Raw genomic sequence first — 26,889 nt, forward strand, 5'->3', positions numbered from 1 at the left:
GTGGTGGTGCTGGTGATAGTGATGGTGGTGGTGGTGGTGATGGTGATGGTGGTGATGGTGGTGGTGATGGTGATGGTGGTGATGGTGGTGATGATGGTGATGGTGGTGGTGATGATGGTGATGGTGCTGGTGATGATGGTGATGGTGCTGGTGATGATGGTGGTGGTGGTGATGGTGGTGATGATGGTGATGGTGCTGGTGATGATGGTGGTGGTGGTGCTGGTGGTGATGGTGATGATGGTGATGGTGATGATGATGGTGGTGGTGGTGATGATGATGGTGGTGGTGGTGGTGCTGGTGATGATGGTGATGATGATGGTGGTGGTGGTGGTGCTGGTGATAGTGATGATGGTGGTGGTGGTGATGGTGATGATGGTGATGGTGATGATGATGGTGGTGGTGGTGGTGATGGTGATAGTGATGGTGGTGGTGGTGGTGATGGTGATGGCGGTGGTGATGATGGTGGTGATGGTGATGGTGATGATGGTGGTGCTGATGGTGATGGTGATGGTGATGATGGTGAAAATGGTGATGATGGTGATGGTGATGATGGTGAAAATGGTGATGGTGATGGTGGTGGTGATGATGGTGATGGTGGTGATGGTGATGGTGATGATGATGATGATGGTGATGTTGGTGATGGTGATGGTGATGATGGTGAAAATGGTGATGATGGTGATGGTGATGATGGTGATGATGGTGAAAATGGTGATGGTGATGGTGGTGGTGATGATGGTGATGGTGATGATGGTGGTGATGATGATGGTGGTGATGATGGTGATGATGGTGATGATGGTGAAAATGGTGATGGTGATGATGGTGATGGTGATGACACATTTAGCACCAGTACAAGACTTTGAATTAGGTCATCTGCTGCCATTTTTATTTCCACTGTTTCATCAGCATAAATTTTTATCTTTCCAACTAGTGATTTAAGGATAGATCACCTTTTACAGTATATTTTTATGCTTCCCACTGTATACAGCATACTTCTTACATACAGTATTTGCTATTTGTTAAAGATTTCAGCACTCCCACTTTAATCCTATTTCATTGCAGCCCTTGTTTTTCCACATTTTTCTAGATCCTCCCATGCTGAAATCTCTAAAGATAACCCCGAGCTTGGGCCACTTTCTGGGTATCAATACATATTGGAGGAGGTGGAAGAGGAGAGTTCCTTTTGAGGAATGCATGCCCGGTGTTTGACTCACAGTTTTCTGAAGCTGACCCTCTCCTGCCAAATGGTTAAAGAGTTTAGATGCCTTCAGTGTCTATGAAGCCCTGTCTGAGTGCGTCCTTCTCATGGTCAGTTGATGGAAGCCCTTTGAAGGCCATCTGTATCACTGTGATGTTTGCATGGTCCATCCTGAAAGTACCTCCTTCCTGAGCCCACGGCAGCCGGCTCCCCCTTCTTGATGCCTCCGTGCCTTTGTCCCCATGCCCCATCCCCGCCATCCGCCCACCATGTCCTGTGTCCTTTGCAGAAGCCTGAGCAGGGCTCTGATGTTCAGAGGCAGCTCAGCTGCCAGGGACACGGTGCTTCATTGACCACATCTTGGGGGAAAACATTTTTCTTTTTAAAGAAAAAATGATTTATCAATAGTATTAAAACATTTCTCAGGGAAATTAAAGAAGATCTAAACAAACAGAAAGACTTTCCATGTTCATGGGTTGGAGTACTCAATATTATTAAGATGTAAATTCTCCCAAAATTGATCTATAAATATAATGCAATCTCCATAAAAATTTCAGCAGACTTTTTAAAAAAATTTACAAGATGATCCTAAATTTATATGGCACTACAAAAGACCTAGAATAACCAAAATAATGTTGGAAAAAAGAACAAAGCTGAAGGACTTTTATTTCCCAATATCAAAACTTACCATAGAGCTATAGTTATCAAGACAGTGCGGTACTGCCAAAAGGACAGAGACTTGGATTGATGGGACACAACTAAGAACTGAGAAATAAATAAATCCTTATATTTATGGTCAAATTATTTTTGACAAAAGTGCCAAGGCAATTCATTGAGGAAAGGAGAGTCTTTTTAACAAATGATGCTGAGACAAATAAATACCACATGGAAAAAGATGGATGTAGAGCCCATACCTCATAACACAAAATTTAACACAAAATGGGTCTTAAATGTAAGAGCTAAAACAATAAAGATTTTAGAAGATAACACAGGATAAAGTCTTGCAGATACTGGTTTAGGCAATGGGTTCTTAGATACACCAAAAGCATGATATTATACATAAAAGGAAAAATATTGGTACATTGAACTTCATCAAAATTCAACCGCTTTGTACTGCAAAAGACACCATTAAGAAACTGAAAAGACATACAACAAGCTGGGAAAGAATATTTGCGAAACACATATCTGATAAAGGAGTTGATCCAGAATATACAAATAACTCTTACACTTCATTAAGAACAACCCAATTAAATGGGCATAAGATTTGAATAGATATTTACCAAAGAAATACAGGAATGGCCAATCTGCACATGAAAAGATAGACACCATCATTACTCCCAAGAGAAATGCAGATCAAAACTTCAGTGAGATAGTCTTTCACAAACCACCAGAATGGCTTAAAAAAAAAAAAAGGCAAGAACAAATGTTGCTGAAGATGTGGAGAAACAGCAATTCTCACGCATTGAAGGTGGGAATGTAAATGATGCAGCCACTTTGGAAAACAGTTTGGCAGTTTCTTGAAAACTTAAACATAAATTTACTACATGACTGAGTAGGTATCAACCCAAGAGAAATGAAAACATCAACATTATCCGTCAAGAGTGATGGATACACAAAATGTGGTATATTCATACAATGAAATATTATTCAGCAATAACAAGGAGTGAATTACTGATACATGTTATGACATGCAAAACCCTCAAACATTCGGCCAAGTGAAAGAAGCCAGACACAAGATACTGCAGAGTGCAGGTTCTATTTAGATGAATTGTCAGGAAAAGGCAGAAGAGATGGATGGGGATTAACTACAAACGGGCATGAGGGATCTCACTGGGTAATAAAAATGTTCCATAACTAATTTATGGCAACAGTTGCATAACTTAGTAAAGTGACTCAAAAATAATTGAATTATGTACTTGAAATAAGTGAATTATATGATACGTAAAACATGCCTTAATAAAATTATTTTTAAATCTATTTTTAAAAAAAGACTAAAGGATGCATGTGGTCACAGTTATTATTTTTCCCACCAAAAAGTGCAACCTAGGATCTGATAAACAATTTCCTCCTTATTTGTGAATATATCATGTGACATATTATTCACCCTTAAAAATAAAAATAGGAAAAAAAAAAGAAGAAGCCTTCCATGCCAGGTAAGCCCCCAGTAATATCGGGGACTGCGGGTGCCTTTGGCTGCTGGTCAGGGGCCCTCAGGCTGTCAGACAGGAGGTGGGTGTCGGCTGCTCCTTGGCCCTATTTTGCCCCCCGGGAAAAACAGGGCAGGCGCACGGGGACCCCACCTTCCCAGCAACTTCCTTTGCTGTGAACTTTGGAGCCTGGGGGCCTCCGAGGTGGGAAGTGAGTCTTCCTGTGGGAGGGGCCTCCTAGGAAATCAAAGTGCCTCCCGCTGGTGGGCGGAGACCCCACTGGGCCTGCAGTTCCCTCCCCTGTGGGTTGTGACCCAGTGGCTCTATCACATTACAAAGACCTAAAAAAGGAGGTAAGAACGCGTTTCCCTGTAGTTAGGGTGGCGTTAAGGAAATCACTGGATCCTTTGGGATGGGTTAGAACAACAGCATTTCCAGTTTCCTGGGGGAGTGCGTAAGGATGGAGACCAGTGACTCGGGCGTCTCTCCTACCACATTTGGTAAAAATCAGATCACAAGGCTCCGGGCAGTTGTTTTCCTCTGTTAATCATCAGACCAAAGCGGCACTGGGTTTCTTTGCCAGGCCGGGGTGTGGAGGCCCTGACCCGCGCCGAGCTCCTCCCAGCGAGCAGGGCCCCTCCGCCCCGTCCTCCCCTGCCCTGTGCGCGCAGCCTCTTCAGGAAGGCGAGCTCTGGGGGGCGGACTCCCCCCTCGCTTTGTCATGGGGGCGGGGCCGTCTCGGCAGGTGGTCGCCGCGGCCGCCGGGTGACTCCTTCTGGCCCCGCCTCCTGCCAGGCCCCGCCCCACCGCGGACACCGGGCCCCCGAGAGGCCGCCAGCGCCGGCCAGCGGCGACCAGGAGCCCAGCCCACCTCACACCCCACATCGCAGCCAGGCCAGCGAGGCCTGAGGGCCAGGATGCGGGCCGGCAGGACCCCGACGGCCGGCACGCGCCCCGAGCGAGAGGCCACGGTGAGAATCAGGGAACATTTTTCTCCCAGGCTGATGAAATCTCTGCTCAGTTCCGGGCTGAGACCAGGCAGCCCTTATCTCGCGGGCGAGGCTTCCTCTCTCTGTTGGTGGGGAATTCGCCTCTGCAGATGGGGGAGGGGATCTCAGCGGGACTGTGACACACAAACCAACCTAAAGCGCCGGGCTCCCAGCAGCCTTGTGGGCCCGAGGATGCCTGATGGGCCCAGGCTGTCTCCCCAGCCCCCCTCTGCAGGGCAGGAGCCCGGACCGAAGCCCACCGCGGCCCAAGAACGGGCAGGGCTGCCCTTCCTGCCACTACTGGACGGGGGGGCCCTGCTGAGTGACGTCCAGCTAACGCAGGCATCGTGCAGGGCTCTCTCCGTCGCCGTGGGAGCCACTCAGGCTGCTTGACAGAGAGAGTCTTAAGAAAGCTCACGAAGCCAGGGAAACCCATGGTCATACGGGACCACGTGCCAGACGTCCAGCCACCTTGCCATTGTGGGGTGGGTGACATGATGCCTTCATTGCCCCGCGTGCCCCGGAGACCTGTGTTACCCTTCAGCCTCAGAGCTGACTGCTCTGGGTCTTCACCAGGCCTGGCTCCAGCAGCTGTGTCCTGGCTGTTCTAGAGCTTTCTGAAGGTCCTTCACTGGCTCTGGGCTCAATGAAGGCAGCGCTGTGCTTGTCCAGCCTCTCACGTCCCCAGTGACCTGCCCTGCTCCAGCACTCTGTGCCCTGGTGACGATGGGGCCCCAGAGGAAGCCCGCAACCCGGAAAAGCAGCCTTTCTCAGGAAGAACAATGCCAGGACCCGGGCAGGTGGAGGGTGGGGAGGGCCCTGCACCCAGTGTGCTGAGGCAGGCAGCCCTGGGCTCTGCGGCTTTCCTGTAGGACCCGACCCCCGATCCCTGCTCTCGAAACCCAAGCCCCAGGGAGCCGCTGACTGGCAGGGGCCCCTGGGGGGCAGCGGCTCCCGCTGAGACGCAGACGCCCCTCACCCCAGCCCCCATGTTCTCATTTCTTGCTGGTGGTCCTGACTGAAGGACGAGGCGGCAGCCCGGGGGGCGGGGGAGGCCTGGACTGACAGGGGGCCTGGGGGAGTGTCCTCGGGAAGGACCGTTCGAGGGGCACCGTGATGCTTGCTGTGTCCCCCCCAGGCGTGTCTACCCTGATTTCCTGGTCTCCTTCAGCCACATCGAGCCAGCCCGCCTCTGCCGGGCGCTGGGCTGGGAGGACGGGGGGAGCCCGGTGTGGCCTCATGACGCAAACAGAGATGCTGCCGGCCACCTGGCCACTTGCTGAGAGCGGGCGGTGGGTGTGGAACAGGGGCGCCGGGCTTGGCTTGGGGCGCTGACCTGACCTGCGAGCTGACCCCACATTCCCTAGGCCCGGGGCCGGGGGTGAGGACCCTCCCCTGAGCACGAGGCAGCTGGTGCAGGGGCGTGAGGTCACAGCATCAGCGGGGAGCTTCCCAGGACGGGGATCCACACACGGGTACGTACGTCCAGAGCACTTATGCTCAGGGAAGTGACAGGGTGTCAGCTTTACCCGACCTAGTATTTCGAGGAAACATGCGAAAGACAAAGACCCAGGAGCTCATCCACGTGTGACAGCCGAGCGAGGGCCCTGCACACCCGCACAGGTGCATCCAGGTGTCAGGCGTGTCTTCTCGTGTCTCGTGGGATGCATGTGAGGCACGCCGGAAAAGCACATGAAACGCAGACTGGCATCATCTTTTTAGACGTGGCTGTACCCATTTTGCAGTCGTGGAGGAAGCAGGTGCTGGGCTCCAGGTGAGCCGGCCCCAGGCTCTGGCCCAGCCAGCAGCAGCGGCCATGGTGCCTCCCGTGAGCCCAGGCCCCCGAGCTCAGGGGCTCTTGCCCAGATGCGTGGAGGCCCCGTGGTGCCCTCCCTGGCGGCCCTGCTGGCACAGGTGGCCTAGCCGTCGTGTGCCCCAGGTCCTCTCCAGTAAGCATCCCAAACCCAGCCCGTCGTGGGAGACTGGACCATCCTCCCCAGCCACTGCTTCCTCCCATGAGAGGTGCATAATTCCCCACCCATCATCTCGAGACTTGGCCTGTGCGTCCCACAGGAGAGGTAGGGCCCCAGCTTTGCTGACTTTGAGCTCAGCTGGGAGCCCAGTGCTGATGAATGAGAGGTAAGTGTGCATGACGTGGCCATCTGAGCAGAGCCCCGACTTAGTGCCCCGTCTCGAGGCCTTGGCTCTCTTCCTCCTCCCCCGGCTCACTTCCCCAGTTCATTTGGGTCTTTGCTCAGTGGTCACCTAACACCAGTCACCACGGCCACTCCGTCAGCTAACACCACGGCCCTTCCGCCTCCTGGCTCCCATTCCCCACGTCCTTGTGTTGTGAGGGTGAGCCACTCCCTGGGTCACCTGCCGCACCAGGACTGCATCCTCTAGTTTAAATTTCCAGGTGCCGACAGTTTGCCTCCAAAATCCCAGAGCAGTGTTTCCTGCTTTATTTTCGTCTGCAAGAGGCTGTGCATGTCATTGCTGCTTTCCCCTTGTCTGGAAGGTTCTGGAATCCGATGCTTGCTGAAAGTGGACACTGTGTCCCAAGATCTGAGCCCACCATCCTGTGAGCTCTCTGAAGGCAGGAGTTGTCTTCTAGATCTTTCTATCTACCACCAAACCAAGCGCCTGGCTCAGCACGTGTCCCCCAAGTATCTGCTGGATGAAGAGCTTTCCAAGAAAGTGAGCATAAGTGTCACAGTAGCATCGTAAAGTCACGTCCGAATGCACGTGTCGGGAGAGTGGACTCAGCCCTGGGGAATCCAAGACATGCGGTGGTGGGGAGGGAAGCACAAGGAAAGTGCACATGTGTAGTTTGGAAGTAGCAGCTCACGGGTTTTGTGCTTGGTGCCAGAGGAAAAGGCCTAGAGATTGGAGGGTGCTGGGTGGAGTGGTGAGGGCTGAATGGGTCGGCTGAAAACATCACGAGCTGCGTGGAGGGACCAGCGGGGAGAGGGCCAGCGGGACGCAGAGGCGGGAGGACAGAGGGTGGAGTTTGGGCAGCGTGGTGGCCGCAGCTGACTTGGGCTGGTGTGGCTTTAGTGCTGACGGCCAAGTTTCTGGTCCAAAGAGATGGACAGAGCTGGTTGTTTGATCCCGCCTTCCACCTGGCTGGTGTTATACCCGCTTTACAACTAAACCATTTGGCCTAAGTTTAAATTCTTGATCTCAAAGTAAAGTACCAGGACAAGGTCTCCTTTTCCTTTACTGAGTTCCAAATCCAGAGCCTTCCAGAAACTTCTTAGGGGTCAATTTGCAAACTGCTTGGACATTGTGGGCACAAATCCTTGGGATATAGTTTCCAGTGAGAATATAATCTTTTCTCTGTGACAGATGTTGTTACTAGGATGTTGTCTCTTGGAAACAACCCATTTTAGAAAATCTGCAGGTTATAAAAAGAAAGGGGGGATCCCTACCAGTGTATAAGGACAGCTGGCCAAACTGTCACTTATGTTGAAGTTGCCAATCAGTTGAGCTGACACTTGAATTAAATGGATACACAGATCGGGACCAGGCTGATGGCCCTCATTTGTAGAGATGTTTAGGGACAAGGATTTAAGTACTATCTAAGTCTTCCCAATAAGTTCATCACCACCCTCATTTTGTAGGTGAGAAAAGAGACAGAAGGAATGAGTGGATGTCCAAGACTTAGACCCATCACCTCTGGCTCTAAGCCCTGTGCTGTTTCTGCTGATTTGAGAACACCTGCATCTTGGATTACGAGACCGCTCACCTCAGGTCTGCAAGCTGCAGCTTTAACAGCATGGGCTGAATCCCATTAAGAGTGGGGCTGGAGGCTGAGTCCTGCCCTGGACAACCATGTAGTGTAAATCCACTTTTCAGGGCCAGTGGCACCTGAGGCTTCCCAAATGGCATAGAAATCTGATTGTCTCCATAAGCAGCACTCCTGAGGAAACAGGGCACTGAGTGATGAGGGCTTGGACACCAGGCGGGGCTCCCAGGCTCACCCGGAGCACCTGTGCACACATACTTACCGGCTGCTTGAAACGTTCTCTTGGATTTGCGGCGGAGTTGGGGGGAGGGTCCGGGCAGGACTGTAGGTGCTGGGTGGGGCCGGGGTGGAGGGGAACGGGGGTGACAGGCTAACTACTGTGAGCTCTACTCAGGTACACCTCCTTACTTGTGGGACACTTGCAGAGAGTTGAAAGGATGCAAAGATTAAAGAAAAAGAAGGGGGAAGTCCCCCCAAAATTACCATGCTTACCTGGACCACAGAAGAACAACATCCAGTAAACAGACAGTATCAACAGATGCTACCAGGCCTCGCCCACCCCCCCTCCGAGTGTGCACGTGTGAGGGTGTATGTGCTGGGGCCCAGTTGTGTGAGACACAGGGCACCGTTCTCTCCTGCTCCCTCCCCTCCCGCCCTCAGCCCATCCTCACCTGGTTGGCAGGTGTACCGTCGTGCACATAAGAACTTGGGTGCCTGACTTCTGCTCTGCTGATCCCATCACCCTGCCGCGTAAAGATGGGTAAAGTGCTAGAAGCACTAGTAAGCGGAAATAACTGTTTCGGTTCAAGGCTGGGAAGATTTGTTGCACACAGTGAATACTCTTAAGTATGATATCACAGGGTCACTTCAGACACGCAGCAGGACGTGGACCCCTGCCCTCCACTCTTCCGTGCATGGCGGACACCCCACATTTACCCCTGACACAGGGCTCCCCGCGGAGACAGCCCACTGGATGAAGGCGTGAGAGGTGAGGCCTACTGGAAACCGACAGACCCCTGAGTCAGACGTGGTGGCCAAGCACCGTGCGGGAGAGGGTGCCCCCAGCTCCACAGAGTGAGCCGCGGGTGGGAGAGCGCGTTCCGCAGGAAGCAGCCGGGGCGTCTGGCCGTCGCCGCAGGAAGGGCTTCTGCAGTGCTTCGTCTGGAAGGCAGTCTCAGGGTGAGTCCTGAGGTTTGGGGGGAGGACGCCGCTCGTTTCCAGAGTGTAGGTCACTGTTCCACGGAAGGTGTGACGTGGTGAGGAGCTACGCACCTGGAGGTGGAGTCCACCTGCCTGAGGGGGGGTGCCCTGACCCCGCCGTCCACTCCCTCCCTGCAGCCCCCATGAGAATAAGGGGAGGCACATTTTGGGCTCGCGTTAGATCGGATCCGGTACTTATTTTCTCTTGAGTTGAAAAGGAGAATTTTGTTGGATCTAAGTTCTTCCCCAAAGGACACAGCGCTGTCTGGGCGGGGAATCCCGTGGCAGTGGGGACGGCGCTGGGAAGCCCTGCGGTCCCCGGGCTGGGAAGCGCCCGCCGCACTCGGGCTGGGGAGGCTCTGTGGGACTGAGCAGCCTGGCCTCCTCGGACCCAGACGCCTCCCAGACGGCTGCTGTTTGCCGCTGGCAGGGCCGGGGGGCCCAGGGCTGCCCGCAGGTCATGCAGAGGGCTGCAGAGGAGGAGGCTTGGAGGGAGGCCGCCTCTGTCAGCTCCTCTTCCTCTGGCCCTGCCTCCCCGGCCCTGGGACTTGGGTCCTCCCCCACCTCCCTGGCCCCGTTTGAAAGCTCGGGCTCTGGGGAGACAGCTGGTGGGGGGGGGCTTCAAGAAGCAGCTGAGTGTTCCCTCCTCTCCCGAGGGGCACGGGGCTTGGGGGCTGGCGAACATCCTCTGTGAGCGTGGCTCTGGGGAGCTGCTGCCCAGCTGCCCACTGACAGTTCTGGCCTGATCCCCCAGAGGACGTGGAGGAGGAGGAGGAGGAGACAGGTGCCCTGGGCTCGGGGGACATCTTACCAGGGGATGGGGTGAGCTAGTGGATCCTTGGCTTGGAGGCCCCCCTCCACCCCCGCCTTGGGAGGGAAAGCCCCACGGCACAAGGGTCCCAGGGGCACAGCAGCCGTGCTGGTGGTGAGCTCACCTGCTCCCAAGGAGAACACGTGCTGCGCGCTGGAGAAGGCAGCCCAGGGAGCAGGGCTTACACTCAAACAGAAAGTGGACCCACTGTTGGTTGCTACGTTGTTTGGTGTAGCAGTGCCTGGACATGATGAAACTCAGAGGAAAAAACTGATAAGGCTCCAAGTCTGGAGACTAGGAGAAAGTCCAGGAAATGGCTGGTAGCCTCCACATTTAATGCCGCTGTGCCCGGTGACCGTGACTCGGTAGAAGTGTCAGACTATTTCTAGCACTGGAGATTTGCAGGGGAGAGCTGGACTCTCCTTCCCACTCCCCGTGTAGCCTCAGTCTCACCCTGGCACACGCTAGTCCTGCTGGCGGCCGTGACTTTGGGTCCAGGTCACAGCGTTCCAAGCCCACCCCAGCGTCCCCTTGCCCCAGGAAGGCTCTCAGCCTCACTGCCACCCGGGGGGAGCCCTGAAAAGAAGGGACCAAGGTGCTTCTTCTGACGTTCTCCACCCGGGCCTCGGCCAGCCGGGTGGGGCCCGGACAGAGCAGAGCCTTCTGGACAATTCCGTGCCCCGCTGGGCCTGCAACCACAGGCCACCTGAGTCTCCAGCGAGCATGTAGTAAGTACCTGGCCTGGTGGGATGGAGAGAGGGAGACCCGTGGACCCTGCCCTTCCCGCCTTCCCCTCCCTCAGCTACAGAAACAAAGAAGTGCAAGCCCCATCAACCCAAAGAAGGGAAACAGATTCTGGTTGGGAGGGTGACGTCTACAATGGGCTGGAGCGGGAGTGGCCGGCGGGCCAGGATCGTCGATGTGGACCTTGTACCTCTGAGCTGATGTGCAGGCATGGGGTTCAAGGGGACCCACGTGGAATAGCCGCCCCTTTATGAAGTGAAAAGAAACGTATGACACATACACCCTCCCTCTGCCTGAAAGTAGAGCAGGTGGCGAAGTAAAAAATCTGGGGACAAGGGAGTGAGGTTCGTCAGTTGTCCAGCTTTGGTCACACAGTGGTGTTGGTTTAGGCTCCCTAACTCATCCCGACCCCCCTGTTGCCGTTTCAAAGGAGAATTTCCTAAGGAGTTGGGTATGTTTCTCAAAGTGTGTGTGTGTGAGTTTTATTCTTTATTAAGAGCACGTAAAATGAGTGTTTTTTTTCAAAAAAGCAATCTCTAGAGATGTGCGCTTTGAAGCAGCCTCTTCATTTCTGGCCACTGAATGCCTATCAGAGGCTCCCAGCTCCTAGGCGAGTGTCTGTCAACTTAGCCTCAAAGGGCAGGAAATATCCAGAACTGCCTTCTGCAAATTGCCACCACTTGGGGGATAGAAAGGATACAGTTCATGCAGCAGTTAATCAGCATCTGAATTAATATCTTCCCTCCTATTCACTTATTAGGGAAAAAAGTGGTTTTAGAAGATACTAGGTTTTTACTGACAACCCAGAACAGGCCTTTCAAATAACCCATGGTTAAGTTTTCAAGTGAGGGCAGTCTGTTCCCAGTAAGGACATCTGGAGACATCTCGGGGTGTTTTCGTTTTTACCATAACTGGGGGTAATGCAGGCCCCAGGGACCCTGAACATCCTGCCAGACAGGGTGTTCTGCAGAGTGAATGGCAGTCCTGCCAAAACGCCCATGGAGCTCCTAATGAAAAACACTGGTTTTTCATTAAAAATAGGAGGGAGGCAGAACAAAAAACAAAAAAACTGTTGTTGTTTTTTTCTCATTACAAGGAAGTTCTCGTATTGGGCAAGGCCACCCACCCTCGCTGGTGGGTCTTGGCGTTTTGATTCCCTTTTCTCCACCCTTCCTGTTGAAAGTCTCAGGTGACAGCTCCACGGTCCGGTCACATCCACCCGTGACATGAAACCTCGGCCAGATCTAACAGTGTCAGCCTCAGTTACACAACTGGATGTGAACCAGTCTTAGAAAAGCCAACAAGACTCCATTTCCATCCCTCCCCACCTCCGGAGGCTGCAGCCTGAGTCGAGAACAGGCAAGGGAAATTGGAGGCCGACAAACCAAGTCCCCTTCAGTGAGAAGGTGGACGGATCCTGAGTTACTTGCTCAGCAGGTGCTCAGAAGGGCAAGGGGGAAGCACAAGAGAAAAGAGGTGGAGACAAATGTTCTTTTGTAAAGATGATGGAATTCCTCACCATAAAAAGAGTGAAAGGATGCCATCTGCAGCAACATGAGTGGACCTAGAGATGACCATACTGAGTGAAGTAAGTTAGACAGAGAAAGACAAATACCATATGATATCACTTGTATGTGGAATCTAAAAAAATGATACAAATGAACTTCTTTACAAAACAGAAACAGACTCACAGACTTAGAGAACAAATTTATGGTTACTGGGGGGAACAAAGGAGGGATAAGTTAGTTTGGGATTAACAGAGACACGCTACTATATATAAAATATATAATCAACAAGGACCTACTGTATAGCACAGGGAACTCTACTCAATACTCTGTAATAACCTATATGGGAAGAGAATCTGAAAAAAAATAGACACATATGTATGTCTGTATAACTGAATCACTTTGTTGTATACCTGAAAGTAACACAACATTGTAAATCAACTATACTCCAATAAAAAAAAAAAGAAAACGATGGACTGCTGACTTTTGACAACATAAAGCAGGTGCCGCGTGAAGGGTGGCCTCACAAAGGGAAGGAAGTGCCTGAGGAGTGTTCTCTGTCCTTCCCTGTCTGGTCAGGAATCGGGGGCGGTGTTCTGGAGAGCCGTGAGTGTTTGCTCCATGGGAATGTCTGTGGAAAGCCTACAGTTTGGATTTTTCTGAAGCCTAATTTCAAATAATCTGTGTTGAGAGCCCCACAGATCTACTGATGTATATCAGAGCAGATATTGTGATTTTATTTGTTCAGAAAAAATTAATACCTGTAGCTACGCTGAAAAGCAGTGCACTTTTACACTTTCCCAAGGGTGATAAAGGAGAAAGATTTACTCAGCATCCGTTCCGTGGGCCAACAATTATTTATTGAGCCCTACTGCACGCCAGTGACTCTGCCAGGGGACATAATGCAGAATAACACAAGGTAGGTAAACAGGCAATTATTACAGTGAGTTGTGGGCAGAATAATGGCCCCCAAGGAGATCAACACTCTAATACCTGAATCTGTGGTTATGTGACCTCACCTGGCAAAAGGGGCTTTGCACTTGTAATTAGGTTACGGACCGTGAGATAGAGACATTGTCCTGGATTATCTAGATGGGCCCAATGTAATCACAAGGGTCCTTATAAGCAGGGAAGGGTTAGAGTGAAAGAAAAAGGTGTGATGATGGAATCAAGATGTTGGAAGGACGTAGGGGTCTGTGAGCCAAGGAATGCAGGTGACTTTCAGAATCTGGGAAAAGCAAGGAGACGCATTGTCTGCTGGAGCTTCCAGAGGGAATGCAGCCCGAGGACGTCTTGATTTTAGATTTCTGACTTCCAGGACTGTAAGAGTATACATTTGCATTGTTTTAAGCCACTAAATTTGTGGTGATGTGTTACAGAAGCAAGAGGAAACTTGTACAGTTTGCAAAATATTACATGGAACCTACAGCTAACACCATGCTTAAGAGTGAGGGAATGGATGGTTCCCACCAAGATCAGGAAGAAGGCAGTGATGGCCACACTTACCTTGTTATTCAAGACAGTACTGGACGTTGTAGCTGGAGCAATAAGGCAAGAAAAAAAAGCATACAGATAGAAAAGGAAGAAATAAAACAGGCTCTATTTACAGATGATATGATTGTCTAAGCAGAAAATCCCAAGGAATCTACAATAAAACTCCTGAACTTATGAGTAAGTGCAGCAAGGACCCAGGCTATAAGACCAACACACACAAGTCAATCAAACTGATATACGTGAACAGCAATCACACAGAAACTGAAATTGAAAACAGTGCCATCTACAACTGCTCCAAAGGAAATGTATATTGAGGTATAAATCGAACAAAACATGTACAGTGTCTATATGTTGAAAATTACAAAATGTTGATGAAAGAAAAATGAGAGGAGATGTGAAGAGATGGAGAGATTGACCATGTTCATGGATTGGAACAGTCAACATAGTAAAGATGCCAGTTCTCAAAGTGATCTGTAGATTTAGCACAGTTGCTATGAAAATCCTAGCAAGTTTTTTTTTTTTTTGTAGACATTAACAAGCTTAATCTAGAATTTATTTGAAAAAGAAAAAGGCCTAGAATAGCTAAAACAGTTTTGAAAAAGAGGGCTGAAATGGGAGGAATCTACCTGATGTTGAGTCTTATTACATAGCTATACTAATCAGAACAAGGTGGTGTTGGAGAAGAAATAGATCAATGAAACAGAATAGAGACCTCAGAAATAGACCCGCACAAATAAAACCAATGGATTTTTGGCAAAACTGCAAAAACAATTTGGTGGGGGAATGACAGCCTTTTGAACAAACAGTTCTGGAGCAATTGGACATCACTAGGGGAAAAAAATGAACCTTGACATAAACCTCATACTTTAGGCAAGAAACTGGAAATGGACCCAGGCTAAGGAAGCATCTTGGCAGGTTCTGCCTGTTTCTGACCACATGTCCATCTTCTTGGAAATGATTCCAGTCCTTATTAAAGAAATAAGGAAAATCTGATGTTAGGGTTTTGAGTTGCATGAAAAATTTCACTAAAGAGGTTGTTTTTATTAATCGTTAAAAAAAAAAGAACAGGCCTGGTGCTAACAAATGAGACTCCACGCAGGAGGCTGCATTCTCAACAGGAATGGCCAGCGTCACAAACGCTGCCCCAGAGCTAAACACAGGAAAGGACATAAACGTTGGTATCTAAATTCCCACAATATTTCCATCCCAGTCATTTTATGCGGTTGCAACATCTTCCAGATCTGTTTTCACTTTTTTATTTGGAAATAGTTAACAGAGGAGTCTACTGAATAATCCAATCACATCCATGTATCAGCGCTTAATGCCCCTCCTGTTCCAGGGTTTGCGATGACATCCTATTCCTCGTCTACAGGTCTCCGTGGAGTATAATCTGTGCGCCCAGCTTTGTGCAAAGGTCCAGTTGCATAAAAGGAGAAAAAGTGTCCCTGCCTTCAGGGTCTGATTGACTAGATGAGAAGCAGAGCGGGGTGGGGTGGGGACTAAGCCAGCCGTCAAGGGCAGCCCAGGTGTGCACAGTTTGGAGAAAGAAAGATGAACTAGGGAGGAGGGTGCTGTGAGCTGCGTGCAGGCAGAGGGAACCTGTCTTTGGGGCATAAGAAGGGAAGCAGCGGAGGTCATGCTGGATGGGAAGGGTCGGTGAGAGGTAGCTTTGGAGAGAGGTTACAGACCAGCCCAAGGACAGCTCATGGGGAGTTCCCATGCAGGCAACCCTGTGATTCTTAGGAAAGGATGCTCTGATCCTCTTGCTTCTGGAAACATCGAAGTTAGTGCTCCCTGGCTCAAGAACACCTAGGAAGTTAGGACGACGCCTTTCAAATGCTCACCTGCAACAGATCACCTGGAGATGGTGTAGAAATCCAGCCGGTCTGGAGATTCTGTTTCCAACAAGCATCTCAATGCTGAGGGGGCTGCTCTGTGACCCCAGAGAAGAACCAGCCCAACCTGCCAGCCTGCTCCAGGTGCCAATGAGAAACTGAAGCAGGAGGAGCTTCAACGATGAGAGCTAAGCACCCCGAACTACCATCAGAACCAACCAGGGTGAGACCACGACCAAAGCGCTGAACTTCTCTGAGCCTCTTGTTTCCTCATTTGGAAGATGGACATAATTCTATTTCATGTTTCGTAGGATTATTGAGAGGATGAAACTCCAGTGGAATTTAGAGGAAGTTGAGTCCTCGATCTAAGACTGGCTTTTGAGGCTTTGATGATCTTTGAGTCGACAAGCACAACCAAGCTCAGCTCAAGGTAGCAGATGAAGGAGTTATGAAATTCCACATAGAGCCTGTGAATCTCAGAGGCTTCCTTAGTGGAGCCAAGAAAAGATAAACCAGAACTGGGTCCTTATTGAAGGTTTCAAATATCTCCACTCTGCAAGGATATGTTTTGAGAAAATTTTCTAACTTGGAACTCAAAAACAATGAAATTATTTCAAGTGGATCTGCTCCATAAGAAAATATATTGGGAGAAAAGATTAGCTTTAATTTCCTGCAACCATCCACTTCCAAAATTATCCACCTAAATGTCAGCAAAAAATGAAAAACGGCAGTAGAGTCGATGTGTAATTGAAATTTATTCTTGCCAGCTCATTAATTTAGGTTAATGTCTGTTTGGCAGATTTACATTTTGGGTGCCTGATTCGTAAACAATGTGTACAGTTCATAAATGACTATTTTTACAGGGCTTAGAGCATGCCCTATTATTTTTAAATGGTTGTAAAGATTTTACAGCTTTTACATCTGTGCCATTTGTCCTATTATTAGTCCTGGCTACACGTTTTGATGGTAAAAGCATAGACAGGAGAGCCAACCCCAATTATACTCTGATCCAGATGGGAAGACACACTCGTCTGTGTGCTTTGCTTTATAACGAGGAGGATTTCATTAACAGGTTTGGGAATCCTGAAGCTTGCCTGGTGGAAATTAGGCCAGAGGCCCCCTCCCTTCAAATCGCTGGTGTTTTCTCTGTCATCAAGTGGGCGGGGGGTAGTGGAACACGCAGAAAATATTTAAAGAGCCTCACCCTTTCTTTTCCCATCAGGCAAGGTCCAGAGTGGTAGAAAGAAAGAGAGGACATGAAACGCAAGCGGAAATAGACATCTGAAGGCCAGAGCAGCAGCCGCGTGGCCCAGGTGCCCCGTGTGGGATTAATTACTGGGCGAGAAGAAGAATCGCCCCCAGTCTGCACGTCCGGCAGCCTCCCCTCACATGTCACTGTCTCCCCGTAGGAAAGGAGCTCGCTGCTCCGAAGCGGAGTGTGATGAGTAGAGTCACCCAGCAGCCCTGCGGGAGTCTGTAAGATCCACTCCTTCAGCATCCAGGGGAGTGGGAGGCTCTGGCAGAAAACAGGCTTTGTTTTGTTACTGAACAAAAAGCATCAGAAAAGAAATCCATCACTGAGGCTGCCTGGACAGCATCCTGCTTCCCAGCGCCTCCCTCCCGGAACCAGCTTGCTTACGCACAGCACAGATGCCGCTGCAGAGCAGGCCTCTGACCACCCGTCCTGCGGGGCCTGCGCCCTCAGACCAGGAGGACGGAGGGCGCGCCGTGGGCTGGTCCACGCCGTCCCGTCGCTGGGACACACTGACTGCAGACTCTCAGGGATTTTTCACGCAGACGGTGGTCTCGCATCTGGATTTCGAAATTCCTGCTTCAGTATTTTGCTGTTTCCTTTTGTGGGTCAAGGCTGCCAGAGCGAAGCCTTGGAAGAGGGGTCAGTGTCTAAAGATAGTACGTTTCAGTTTACCGTGCAACTTACATTCCTTCATTAAGAAAGGAATCATGGAAGATTCTTTGCTCTAAACTGGCCTTGGCTGCCAAATACTACATTTGCACAGGGACAAAGCGCATACACACACAGATAATTCTAAAGTCATGTTTTGCTTTTAAAAGAAACTGTCTCTCTTGCCACAGAAAGTACTAGAGAAAACAGACTTCAAGAATGCAACCGGTGGCCTCAGGGAGGAACCTTCCTTATCTGAGACCCGTCACTAACAATGAGCAGACTCTGCTCTGACCCTCCCGTGCCGTAGAGACAAGCCAGGCCTTTCAGCCAGACTTGTTAGGCTTGTTCATTCATTGACCGAGCAGTGCATCACTGACGGAAATATTAAACAATTAGTTATTCTCAGTGGCTGTTTGACTACCCATCCCTTCATCCATCCCTCCACCCACCCAGCTCTCCATCCATGTCCCCATCCATCCCTTCCTCCTTCCCTCCCTCTTTCTCTCCCTCCCCCTCCCTCCATTCTTTCATCATCCCTCCATCCATCCATCCACCCCTCTCTCCATCCATCCCTTCCTCCTTCCTTCCATCTTTCCTTCCCTCCCTCCCTCCATTCTTCCATCATCCATCCCTCCATCTATTTATCCGTCTATCCATTCATCCATCCTCTTCCTTATTCCAATAAAAACTTGAGGCAAGCTACCACTATTACTAGAATTCTTTGGATACTTGGAGGCAGAGAAAGAGGATGAATTAGGGGACAAAATGGGGGAAAAAAAGAAAAATGGAAGAAGAAATAATGAAAGATAAGTGAATTTACTCTAGTTGCTTTATTAGAAATTTTATTATGTTGCACAGCAATAAAATCAATGAGGAAGGATCATATTGTCCAAAAGATAGTTCTTCACATTTGTGAAATAAATCTAAGCTAATGCTTCCCTAAGATAATACAGCTCATAACTACAGTAAGTTAGGAGGAATAAGCACTAACACTGACCTATAAAACCCGCCGTCATATGTGACACCCTCTGTGTTGTTAGCTCACAAGGCACCCAGCTAATGTGCTGGGTGATGGCCTTTTTGCCTGCCTGGAAGCAATTCCCAGATTCTCTAACTGCCATGATACCCTCTGGGGTATCATCGGTTTGTGAAGGGGAGGGCTGTGTCCTTCCAGCTCTGGGAGTGGACACACAGACCAGGCCTGCTAGTGCATGCCTTCTACCCCTGACCACATTCTTGGGTCAGAAATGGTCATGTGACCAAGCGGTCCAATCAGCTTTTGCCCTGGGACTTTGTCTGGAGCAGTCAGCAAGGAGATGAAGGAGGAGAGCCTGGAGTCTGGGAGGACATCAAGAGGAGGTAACTTGCTTAAGAAGAGGGAGAAACAGACTCAAGAGAAGTAAAGGAGAAAAACTGGGTCCTGAAGGCATCATTTGAGCTCATGGACCCAAATATATCCAGACTCTCAATTATGAAGCTAAGGCATTCCACTCTTTTTGCTAAAGTCAGTTAAGCTGGATCTCAGTAACCAGCAGTCCCGGTCAGTTCAACCAGCAGTCCTGGTCGGTTCAACCAGTGAAGGGGCTCCCTTGCCTTTGGCTGGGGCGACCCCCTCAGCAGTGGAGGGGCAGAGAGGAGATGGCCTTGTCGACTGCTGCTTTGATGTAAGCCTCCAAGGTCAAATCCAGAGGCACCTGATGTCTCTAGAGAAGGCCTCTGGAACAGGAGCCTGACCACACCTCACCAGCAAGGTTCTCTGCCACCAGAGGCATGTGCTGTGTCCTTTGGTTGTTGATATTTTTGTGGAATAGTAGCATTTAGCGCCTAAGTGACACCTCGTATTTTGTAGCCAAGCATAGTTCCACCCACTTAAGGTAAAAATGTCAGAGGTTAAAAAAAATTCACAGACTTCACAAGTAAACATGTCTTATATCTTAGCTTTGGAAGTCGCTAACTATTTGACAGTCTAGAAAACTCCATCTCCATGGAAATAACTTTTCCAGTGTGCTCCAAAGCCAATGATCAATGGCTTCAAAGGTTCAAAGGAATAACCGCCCCCCAGAAAGGGAGAGACAGTTTTGTTTTATTTTTGGAAACAAGATATCACAGAATGTATATACCTTATCTTAGTTACAGTGATTTAAGCAGCAATGAAACATTAATTTAATAAATAATGGAAATCCTATCTTTTACCTCCCTGTTATTCAAGAGGCTGTCTAAGGTCTCTGAAAAATGTCTTCTGGGAGTCTTCTCAAACTTTTTGAAATATAGCACCAACATTTTCAGAGCATTTTTCAGTGTACCAGGCATTATATTAGGTATTTGGATTCAAATGAAAATACTGCCACTGTCTCTGCCTGCAAGGGGATAACAGCTTAATGGAAAAGGGGGTAGAAGAGGGGATTGGATGTAAAAACCGTAGCTGCAGAATAAAGTGATAAATGCCAGAACACAGGTAGGAAGGAAGTGCTGTCAGAGCAGATGGTAGAACAGGGCAACCCTTGAACCTCCTACTAAATCAGAGACCCTCAGGCGGGATTCTAGAAGGAAGGTTGCCATGAAGTATTTGACAATCATTAGGGTGAAGGAAGTCTGATTCTGAAGAAGCTAATGTCCTGGCCCCAGTTTTCCGAATTTCAGTATCGCGGGGTGTTGGGATATTTCACCTGGATGACACCAACCTGCACGGACCGTCAAACTGGTTTGGTGCCTGAATGACACTTGGTTTCTGCAGCCAAGCAAGTTAGTTGGGATGGGCCACTGTCCCTGTGGAATCAGGGGTAAATACGTAAGGTGCCTCCCTGAGTCTGGAAATGCTGATTTTTTATTTCTGTCAGCTGTTAACCGAAGCTATTTGCCTACCAGGAGGTGCCAACAATGGAGAAAGCGCCCGGTCACCCCCCAGGTGACCAACCCCTCCATCACATCTTTGCTCTGAGGTCCTGGGGAAAAGCAATTTCCTTATTTTCTGTGTCAACAGCGGGAGGCTCTAGGTGACGCGTCTAAGGACTTACCGAGGCGGTGGGGGTCAGGGAGAGGGTGTACATTAAAGCACCTTCTAGCCATAGAAGAGAGCTGCCGCCTCCAGGCTACCGTGCCCACCTTCCGAGGATCAGGGGCCTGGAACAACCAAATCTTCAGCCGAGGAGAGAAGCCCTCTTTGTGCTGAGATTTATGCAGGCAATCTCTGCACATCTCAAAGCATTTCTTTCGGTGGTCCCCTCAAATCTGACTACAGGATACCCTGTTTTATGTAAGAGATACATTCCCAAAAGTTAAAAACAAATCTAGTTTTGATCAGTTAAAAGAGTGAATTCCTTCATAAAGTGTCAGATTCCCTCATCCAATTTTCAGGGCTGACAACTTCAAAATGGCATCGGCAGAGTTTTGTAAAGTTATCGATTGACATTTACAAATGGAATGTTTCCAGGGCTGCTCACGTTCTTTCCTTTGAGTTCCAAATCCTTTCTCCCACGCTCAGTAATTAATCATTAACAGGCATTCTAAATGCTTGTCACCCTCCAACTTCCTACTCAGTGGAGCAGGGGAAAATCTGTGCGAGTGAGACAAATCAGTCCTCCCATTGATTCGTGTTGGAAGTGAATCATATACAGCTCTCAAAATCAAATTCTAGAAATATCTTTCACTTTTTTTAAATTATTTTTTTAATTTAATTTTTATTTATATTAGAGTATACTTGATTTACAATGTTGTGTTAGTTTCAGGTGTACAGTAAGGTGATTCAGTTATACATATACCTATATCCATTCTTTTTCACATTCTTTTCCCATATAGGTTATTACAGAATATTAAGTAGAGTTCCCTGTGCTATACAGTAGGTCCTTGTTGATTATCTATTTTATATGTATCAGTGTGTATATGTTAATCCTAAACTCCTAATTTATCCCTCCCCCGCTTTCACTTTTAAATAACAGTACTTAATTTATTTTTAAATCGAAAGTAGCATTAAAGGAAAGTTTGTAATTCGTGTGATTATCACAAGAGAGGCATAAGAAAGGGCTTTAGCACCTTGTTCTGCTTTCTTTCCCCCAACCAGGAGGTGGGCATTCAGAGGGGAATGTAAATTGACATGGTTTCTGGGGAACTCCCTGTTGGTCCAGTGGTTAGGACTCCTCAATTTCACTGCCAAGGGCGCGGGCTCAACCCCTGATCAGGGAACTAAGATCCCACAAACCTCGAGGCACGGCCAGTAGAAAATATAAATAAATTAATTAAATTAAACCTACTCTTTAAAAACAGAAGAAAGAAAGAAATGGTTTCTGAGCTTGCCTTTGGGTCATGTCTTTGACCCAAACGTCTACTCATCACTGTTCTACTCTTAATACTTACGCAGTAGATGTTCAATAGCTTTAGGAATGAATGAATGAATGAACGCACCCCAGAGGGGAACAGAGCAGAAATCTCAGCAAACATCCCGTGGGGCTCAGGGCGTGAGGGCGTGGCTTTAACAAGTCGGTAACAGACTGGCTTTGACTCCAAGACCAGATACAGTCAACCCTACTCTAGGGAAGATGTAGTAATTATCACAGCAACTGGGAAAAGACAGGGAATGGTCTGACAGCTTGATGAAGGATGACGTGAGTTTGGACCAGGGTTGTCCAACACATCATAGCCAATGGTAGTGGTGGTCAAATGCTTATTTTTACACTAGCTGTTTAAAAATTCAGAGCAAAGTAATTTTGAATTTCTGGTGGGTGGGACATTTTTCCTAAATTGAATCTTACATTTAGATTGTGATTGTTGGGTATCATGGAGGAAGAAATATTGGTTCTGCCTAAAATCTTACAAGTCCAGGACCGAGTGAAACAGAATAATGAATTCCTACGCATCAAGCAAGGAATATTTATCAGTGGGCTGGCTTCTAAATGCAAATCTAGGATGAGCACATGTGAGAGGTATTAAAAACAAAACTGGGATGGAAATGAATCTGTAGAGAAAAAGGAACATACCCCAAATGCGGAGAATCCACGATTCCCTCACTTCCTGGTCCCAAGCAGGACGGATATAACGACCTAGGCTTTTCGGAAGTTTCTCTCTAATGGGGATTAATCAGGGCCGAGGGGAAAAGAAAAGTTATGGTTCCAAGAATGATTTGGTTACCAAACAATGTTTACATGAAATGTTAAAACACTTGAAAATAAAAGCTTACTGCTTTCTTTTTTTTTTTTTTTTTAAACTAGGGTTTTTTTTTTTGTTTGTTTATTTATTTATTTATTTATTTATTTATTTACTTATGGCTGTGTTGGGTCTTCGTTTCTGTGCGAGGGCTTTCTCCAGTTGTGGCAAGCGGGGGCCACTCTTCATCGCGGTGCGCGGGCCTCTCACCATCGCGGCCTCTCTCGTTGCGGAGCACAGGCTCCAGACGCGCAGGCTCAGTAGTTGTGGCTCACGGGCCCAGTTGCTCCGCGGCATGTGGGATCCTCCCAGACCAGGGCTCGAACCCGTGTCCCCTGCATTGGCAGGCGGATTCTCAACCACTGCGCCACCAGGGAAGCCCAAGCTGACCGCTTTCTGATCGGACCTGGGACAATCACTGCTCTGGAGAGACAGGTGGAGGGGTGGGTCAGTGCTCATAAGGGGGATCCAGAAGTGGATATAACAAAACCTTGAGTTATTATATTGTATAATGTTATTTTTAACAGCTGTCACTTACTGAATATCTACAATGGGTTACGCTTTTTTCCATGCACTGGTTCATTTCATTCTCAGAAAACCCTTGCAAAATAGCTTAAAAGTTTGTGTTTACATAAATTAATTAATTTTTTTGCCAGATAATACAGGCACATATACAAAAGTCAAAAGATACAAAGGACACAGACATGACGAAAAGCACGCCTGCTGATACCCTGTGTGCCCCTCCTAGTCCTTTCTGGGAAAGCAGCCGGAAGTAATGTTTTATTGCACTTCCTTCCAGATATATTTCGTGTATATTGTATGTAAACAAGAAAATATGCAAATTCCTCTGCAGCTGATTTTTTACTTCACAGCACACCTTTCATTTCCACATGATGACACTGAAGGCTTCGGAGCTAGCTGGTCCATAGAAGCACAGACAACACCCCATTCGTTTCAGTGGTGGCACAGAATCCCCCCGTCCGTCCTCAAGGACACTGTGATTGTTCAGTCCTTTGCAGGTACAGACCACACCTCAGTGAATAAGCTAGCATGTGAGTCCTTTCACACACGTGGGATTGTCTGGGACACCCGGCTTCTCAAGGTGTGGCCCCTGCAGGTCCGAGACCGCCCCTGCCCAGAGGCTTGCACGGGGCCTCCTTTTCCAGCTCCCCTCCGGAGTGAGGCCAGATTCCTCTGCATTGCACAAGCATATGTGGGATCCGGACCCCTTCTCTCAGGCCAGATGTTGAAGAAACCTGCACAAGTGTAGAATTTTCATTTCACTAATTTTTAAAAATAGTTTTTGATAATTTTTAAAAATGTTTTTCACTAATTTAAAAAATTCTCTTCACTAATTAAAAAATATTTTTAATAGAAATGTGCTACGGGGCTTCCCTGGTGGCGCAGTGGTTGGGAGTCCGCCTGCCAATGCAGGGGACACGGGTTCGAGCCCTGGTCTGGGAGGATCCCACATGCCGCGGAGCAACTAAGCCCGTGAGCCACAACTACTGAGCCTGCGCGTCTGGAGCCTGTGCTCCGCAACAAGAGAGGCCGCGATAGTGAGAGGCCCGCGCACTGCGATGAAGAGTGGCCCCCGCTCGCCGCAACTGGAGAAAGCCCTCGCACAGAAACGAAGACCCAACACAGCCAAAATAAATAAATAAATAAAATATGTTTAAAAAAAAAATGTGCTACTTATGTTATCCTACTGTGGGCTTATATTGTTATTTTATAGTACAATAGATGTCTTTTAGATGTCTCAGTTTAAAATTTTTTTTCTTTTTTTTCTTACTAAATTTTTAATATGGTAAATATTAGTAGCTTTGGGGATCCTCAGTAATTTTTAGAGTCTAAGGTGGTCCTGAAACCAAAAAGGTTGAGAATTGCTGCCGTAATTTATTATTCTAGAAGTGAAATTGGTAGGTAAAACATATGTGCTTCTATATTTTGACAGATACGCCAAATTTCCCCTTGTGTGAGTTGCTCCCCATGATGGATAAGGAGGCTCTTTCCTCTCGGCCTGACCAGCAGCCCTTACTGAGCTGTTTGGTCTTTGTCTACCTGAGAGCTGAAAATGCTACCTCGCTGTAGTTTAATTTTGCATCAGCTTCAGAGTAACTTTATACAGTTGAGAACCAAAGGTATTTTCTTTTTGGGTAAACTATCTGTTCATGTTCTTTGCCCATTTAACTGCTAAATTATTTGTTGTCTTATTGCTTTGTTAGTGTTCTTCATACGTTAAGGACATCAGCCTTTTGTCTGGATATATGCTGCACTTTCCTCCCTTATTGGATCTATTTCTGGACTTCTATTCCAATTGTTTGGGACAACTGCACAAGGAAGAATTTTCTAGCTGCTGGAGTCGTTGATTGACCTGGTTGCCTTGCTAAGACATGGGCACCCCTACGGGCACAGTCAGTGGAGTAGGTGTGCAAAGGCTGAAGCATTGGAGAAAAGTTCTAGCTTTCTAAAGGTTGAACTAGAGGAAATCTAAGGTTCTTTCAAATGTCATAAAAGCATCTCAGAGTGCACCCCCAACTTTCAAAGCAGCTCACACGTCAGAGGGCTTGGGATGCCATTGTTGGTTTGTAATAAATCCTGTATAGAGAGGGTTTGGTGTATTCTTTTAACAAAGAGCAGCAAGCAATGATTGAGCAAGTCCAACCACAAGTAGCCACAGGGGTCTGTCCGAAAACAAAGGATAGAGCGTGGAATGTAGGGTAAACTTGAGAGTCTTGTGCTGTCCATGTGAAAACTGGAACCGGAAAGGTCAAGGAACCTGCCTAAGGCTGCCCAGATATAGGTCAGAGCCCAGGTCTCACCCTGACTCTTTCCACCATCCCATGCCTCCAACTCACTGGTCGGTGACGTCAGAAACACTACTGAACTTTCACTCAGCAGATGTGTTTATGCTTCTACCATTTAAATGGTTCTTCACCGTTTCTTATTTCCACCACAGGTCACTTTAGGCGTTACTGCCTTGTCACGAGGGCCGGATGACACTTGCATTTCCTAACAGAGGTTGTGCGTTTGCCAACACGTTCACAGAAGATGCCGCAGAGGGTCCCCACTGGTAATTCTAGGTCATTTATCAACCATGCGTGGTGTTTTATTTTTCTTCACATTTTAACTTCTCTAGTATGAGGACGAGTCTTCTGATGAATTGCAGTCCTGTTGGCCTGACACTGCGATGCAGTTTTGCAGCATGTGTGAGAACTTGTGTAACTGAAAATACCCCCTATAGACAGCATCAACTTGACATTCCTGCTGCCAGGGTTGGAAAGGTCCCACAATCCCTGGACCTTCCACCATCCGATAACTCGGATTGTTTGAGGCAGGAAGTGATTTAGTTGTTTTCTGGATTCTTTTGTGCTCTTTTTTTTTTTTTTTAAGATTAAAAAGGGCCACCATCAAAATTTACAGAATGGGTGTTAGCATCTTGCAAAAATTCTAAGGACAGCCGTGGAGCCCACTTTGAGAAGAGCTCTCCCACCCTTGCTCTTAATGGCTCAGAAGTTAATCCCTCGTGAAAAAGCCCGGACACGGGAGAGTTGAGCCAAAACATGACTCAGGAACGTTAGACGCTGCATTTGAAGACGTTTTAAAAACATCTTAACCATTTATGATGCTTATATGTTTCTCTTCATTTTCACACATAAAAGAAATACATGATAGTAAATGTCTATGGCTAAAATAACTCAACACATGTACGATTCTGAGTGATAAGAATTCATTGTGTAATAGTTTAGTTGGCAGCATTTTTTCCTTTCTTGTGGAACGAAAAACAGTGGTGATTATTTTAACTGATGGTGTCCCAGATGCAGTGGAGTGTGTCCAAGAATTTTGCCATTTTGGGTTTTTGCTCACTTGTTAGTTTGGTAGTTCACTTATTCACACACGTTTTTATTCAGCCCCTGGGGAGGGCTGGGACGTGGCAGCCGCCGGCGGCACACAGACGTCCGGTGAGACGGAGGTCACAGAGAGGCAGCACCCACCATCCAGGTGACATCCAAGGAGAAAAGCCACAGTCCCAGGAAAGTGCAAGGAGCTTTGAGGCAGGGGTTTGGTAGAAGGAGTCAGTTCTCTGTGATAAGGACACAGAACATCCTAGTTTTCTCTTGGATACAGAGAGTTTCTTCCTCTGGTTACGGTTTCCAGATAAAATATAAGACACCCAAC

At 48.2% G+C, this 26,889-nt stretch overlaps 1 long non-coding RNA gene across 6 annotated transcripts; it reads left to right on the forward strand.

Annotated features, from left to right (window-relative positions):
• The first annotated feature begins 4,027 nt into the window (after positions 1-4,027).
• Positions 4,028-25,937, forward strand: LOC132375777 (uncharacterized). 6 transcript variants are annotated; one of them, XR_009506106.1, is made up of 6 exons: positions 4,320-4,816; positions 4,908-7,028; positions 7,955-8,084; positions 9,027-9,258; positions 16,891-17,562; positions 25,670-25,937. It is a non-coding gene; the product is annotated as an uncharacterized LOC132375777 (long non-coding RNA). The 6 variants fall into 6 exon arrangements; XR_009506103.1 differs by lacking the exons at positions 16,891-17,562; positions 25,670-25,937 and adding an exon at positions 4,028-4,313 and having other exon boundaries at positions 4,554-4,816; positions 9,027-12,777; XR_009506104.1 differs by lacking the exons at positions 16,891-17,562; positions 25,670-25,937 and adding an exon at positions 4,028-4,313 and having other exon boundaries at positions 4,685-4,816; positions 9,027-12,777.
• The last annotated feature ends 952 nt before the right edge of the window (positions 25,938-26,889 follow it).

This window comes from Balaenoptera ricei, chromosome 12 (assembly GCF_028023285.1).
Source record: "Balaenoptera ricei isolate mBalRic1 chromosome 12, mBalRic1.hap2, whole genome shotgun sequence".
In the NCBI taxonomy this organism is placed as follows: Eukaryota; Metazoa; Chordata; class Mammalia; order Artiodactyla; family Balaenopteridae; genus Balaenoptera; species Balaenoptera ricei.